Consider the following 4,977-nt stretch of genomic DNA (forward strand, 5'->3'; position numbering starts at 1 on the left):
AACAGGTTTAGGTTAACCTATTGATTGTATGTTAGTCAGAAAGCGCACATGAGTACGATCAGAATAAAGTAGAGGCCTATTATTAGGGCAGGTTCAATCTCTTTTAGGTTGGATTTGTACCCCTTCATCCCGAACTACCAGTCATGGTTCCAGACCTATTGGATTTAACGATCTCCTGGATCGTTAAGGGGTGTAACCTTCACCTCGTAAACGGTTTACAAGTTCCTAAAACTTGTTGGCGACTCTTTTTCTCTATCTTCTTTCCCTTTGGACGCCTCCATACTTTGTGTATGATCATAGTGGGGTTCAAGCTAGGGGTAATGCTTGAAATATTCCCTACAATATCATTCATACAATATTAATTAGAAATTGATGTGCTTTTGTGATGATTTAAATTATGAACTAGGCACATAATGACTAATTATAAATTTGATGAAATGTTTGATTAAAAACATTATTAAAAAAAAATAGCAAAATAAGATTGAAATTTTAGAAATTTCTAAAAATTAACCAAAAATAAATTAAGTAAAAAATATTTTATAAGCTTGTTAGGTGCACATGAACTCAAAACTTTGGGCTAGGGTTAAACATTTCTTGACCAGTGACCTAAAGTGACCCGATCCAAAATGACACATAACCAATTGATAAGTCTACATACAATAATAACATCATATTTGTTTTTAAAGTACATTATTATAATCAATTAGAATATATATTATAAATGGATGTTGTACATTTTGAACTTCTTCCTTCGCTACTAAAAAAATTATGATATAAAAAATAAATTTATATGATAATTATCGAGATCATAGTTATAATCTAATACTTTTTTGAAAAAAATAATAATTTAATTTGTACTTATAAATATTGGTATTTATCGAAATTAAACTCTAAATTAACAATCTTATCCTTAAATTCTATTCAAATTTCATTGAAAATAAAAAATTAAACTAACTTTTCTATGCTAGAAAGTCTATATATATGTGTTGCCAACGTGGCACACCATTCAGTGAAAAGTAGTTATTTTGTTACCTAACATGTTGCTTAGTGACAAATGTATGTTTATTTTGTTGGCTAACATGTTGCTTTTGTTTGCTTATTTCATCATTTTATTGGATGATATGTTTCTTCTGTTAGCTGATTGGTACCTTTTGTTAGCTGATATATTTCTCTTGTTGGCTGATATGTGTCTTTTAATTTGTTGGTTGATATATAGGTGATAAGTGGTTTATTTGACCACTTATTGTGTTAATTTAAACCCGATTTTACATTCATTTCCCCTCTTTCTAACCCGTTTTTGAATGAAAATGATTTTTCTCGGCCTTGCCCCCTCTTGGTTTGTGTTTGTCCATGTTTTGCAGGTCTATTGACTCAATTTGGAAAGTATTCGATGCATGGTTTGTGTTCAAGGAAAGGAAATTAGAGAATGGAGAGGGCGCTCCAGCTGGAGCGGGCGTGCACCCGTCAGGAGCGGGCGCTCCAAACCTTCTGCCAAGTTTTTGCCAAACTTACTACTAAGTGCACCCTGTGAGAAGCGGGCGCTCCTCCCCAAACTTTCAAAACTGCTTGTATTCTGAAGACAGCTGGAGAGGGCGTGCAACAATCTGGAGTGGGCGCTCTTGGCCGTGGAGCGGGCGCTCCTTCGTTGGGAATCCGTTTTCTTTTGACGGATTTCCCTATATGTTTTGGGGAGTATAAATACTTCCCCTTTAGTTCATTTGTAACTTAGACAGAAATAGCCTAGTTTTTAGAAACTCCTCTTAGTTTGACACATTAATTTAGCTTAGTTTTCATCAAATTAATCATTGTAATAGTTGGTTTCAAGAATCATCCTCATGAATTGGCACTTCGTATTCAACATTTCCAAGCTTCAATTAGTAACTTCCTTCTTATTTTCTCCATTCAATTTCTGATTTTATTTGTTCTTGCATGATATTTAAATCTTCTTAGTTCTAAATAATTTGTTATTGGATGATAGTTATTTCAATTGTTAATCATTTTTCCCCAATTATTGAAGAAGTTAGAACCCTAATACTTGTTTGCATGTTGATAAACATGAGTTGTGAGTAGTCTTCTTGCTAGGGGTTGGGTGAAGCTCAACCTTTTGGGTTAATTATGCAAATGTAGGAAAAGCATTGATGTTTGTATTGCAATTAAATTGATTATATGAAATTGCTTTTTAGTTCTTCATGATAGGATTAGCTACCCTTGACTTAGGAGCTTGATAGCATGATATGCTTAGTTTGACATGGGAATGTAAATTGAGTATGTCATTACTTATTGCAATTTGATTATGTATCATCTATTGCTAGACTAATGAGGAATCTAAGTTTAGTAGTGTGAGTTGTTTTCTAATTGCATGAGGTCGATTTTACATATTGTCCTTGCTATACCTTGTCTATTTTACTCCCCGTTTGCCTAATTGCCTTGGTTGAGTGGATCCCATTCCCTAGTGTCTTTAATCCATCGATATAGAATCATATTTTGTTTGTCTACTTGACGAACCCCAATTGACCATAGACTTCGAATTAGCTTAAGTGTTAAGATCTTTAGCAACCATATCCCATTCCTTGTGGACCGAACTCTTACTTATCATTATGCTTGGTTTGTAAGGTGTTTGCTAATAAATGTGTTTGATTGAGTGTGGAATGTGCAACCGTTCTAACGCCCATAAAAATGGCGCCGTTGCCGGGGAACGGTGTTGTTGATTGCAAATTGATTACTTGAGTCTAGTTCACCATAAAATAACAAAAATTCAAAAAAAAAAAGTGTGTTTCTTTTTGGCTACACTTGTAGCCTCGTTACTAATTGCAATTGTTGAGAGTGTATGCGCAGAAATCATAACAGGATTTTGGTGCCTTACGATCCCAAGATTGAGCAAACCTATAGGAGGATAAGGAGAGTCGGTTCTAGGCCATTAACTACTTCCCCAACTAGGGAGGTCAATTTCGAGGAAAGACAAGAACAAATGGATGGCGAGGAACAATCGGTCCAAAGGCCTTTGAAGGAGTTGGGAACTCCGGGAGCTTATAGAACTTCAAGTGGCATTGCTCCACCCGTTACTCAAGCCAATGATTTTGAAATATGCCCGTCAATGATAAATTTGATCAAAAGGAGGCAATTTAGTGGAGCAAAACATGAGAGCCCTCTTGCACATTTGAACGAATTTGAAAAATATTGCAACACGATCAAGGTAAATGGGGTAACTCAAGAATTTGTGAGACTAAAGCTATTTCCTTTCTCCTTGATAGGAAGGGCTCTTAAATGGCTTGAGAAAGAAGTAAGTCCGAACTCCTTAAGAACTTGGGACGAGGTCACCACGGCTTTCTTAGGGAGATTCTACTCTCAAAAGAAGACGGCCGAGGCAAGGGCTTTGATACAAGGTTTCCGTCAACGGGCTAGTGAAACCATTTATGTGGCTTGGGAGAGGTATAAAGAATATCAAAGAGAGTGTCCCCATCATGGCATTCCGACATAACAAGAGCTTCAAATCTTCTATGGGGGCTTGATCCCACAAGGAAAGACTAGCCTAGATGCGGGAGCGGGTGGCCCGATTATGAACAAGACGGAGGAGAAAGTCATAGAGATAATTGAGGATGTGGTGAGGCACCACATGTATTGGCAAGAGGGAGAGAGAGAGTCTCTAAAAAAGGGAGGAAATGTGGTTTACTCCGTTGATCATCTTAATGCCATCAACAATTTGATGTCCCAAATCGCCAACCTTGGCAAGGAGATGACGTCCATCAAGGAAAAACTAGAGACCTCTAGTTCAACACAAGAGCATCCCTCCCAATCTAAGGGGAGAGGTATGAATTCTAACTCTTCTCCTTCTACTTCTAATAACATGCCACATGGGTGTTTGTTTTATGACAATTGTGGGTCATATGACCATGATACCTCTTCTTATAATTATGATTCCCAACCTCAACCCCAATATGAAGATGGTAATGATAATGAAAATGAACAAGTCAATGCCTTGTCTTATGATAATTGACCTAGGAATGACAATCAAATATACTTACCACCCAATCGAAGATAACAAGGGGGAAATTCCTATAACCAAAGAGAAAATAATTATGATTACCATAACCAAAACTAATGGGGAAATAGGAACCAAAGGGACCAAAATCCCCAAGGTAACTACAACCAACAAGGTGGTTATGGTAATCATAATCATAATAACCTAGGAAACTATGGGAATAGAGGGAAATATCCCCAAGGGGGAAACTCTAATAATCGGAACAATTGGAACAACAATTATAATAGAGGTTCTTCTAATCAAAATGCTTCCAATTCGAATGTTAGAGGTAATAGAGCTCCCCAAGACAACTACTATGCACAAGCACGACCTAGTAGGTCTAGCTTGGAGGAAATGATGGAAAGTCAAACTAAAATGTTCAATACTTTCATGGCCTCTAGTGATAAGAAATTTAGTGAAGTCATGACCCATAATAAAATGCTTGAAACACAAATTTCTCAATTGGCCAATGCTTTGAAGGAAGAGACTAGCACTTCTAAACTTCCACCCTAAGGACTAGATCCTAAGAGGCCCGTAAATGTTATATCAACTAGGAGTGGTAAAGTGTTGGAAGAAAGTGTTCCTAAAAGAATCAATGAGAGAATCAACATGAGTGATCCTCCCCTTGAGAGTGATTTTGAACAAGAGAGAGAGAGAGAGAGAAAAACCATGAGAATAAAAAAGAGAAAGAATGTGAGAAAGAAAAAGAATTTGAGAAAGAAAAAGAATGTGAAAAAGAGAAAGATTTTGAAAAAGAGAGTGAAGAGAAAAGAGAAAAAGAGAGATAAACAAAACAATTGCAAAAGCTACCATATTCTCACAAATTTGTTAGAAACAAATTAGATGTGCAATTTGGAAAGTTTCTTGAAACGTTGAAACAAATTCACCTTTCAATTCCTTTTACCGATGCTATCAAGCAAATGCCTAACTATGCTAGGTTTTTGAAAGATATTTTGAGT

General features: G+C 36.3%; 1 non-coding gene across 1 annotated transcript; it reads right to left on the reverse strand.

The window, feature by feature from the left end:
- Nucleotides 1-3,362: 3,362 nt before the first annotated feature.
- LOC145625993 (small nucleolar RNA R71) lies at nt 3,363-3,468 on the reverse strand. The gene has a single exon (XR_014110881.1). It is a non-coding gene; the product is annotated as a small nucleolar RNA R71 (small nucleolar RNA).
- Between the last annotated feature and the right edge of the window lie 1,509 nt (nt 3,469-4,977).

This window comes from Chenopodium album, chromosome 3, assembly GCF_948465745.1.
Source record: "Chenopodium album chromosome 3, dcCheAlbu1.1, whole genome shotgun sequence".
Taxonomy (NCBI): Eukaryota; Viridiplantae; Streptophyta; class Magnoliopsida; order Caryophyllales; family Amaranthaceae; genus Chenopodium; species Chenopodium album.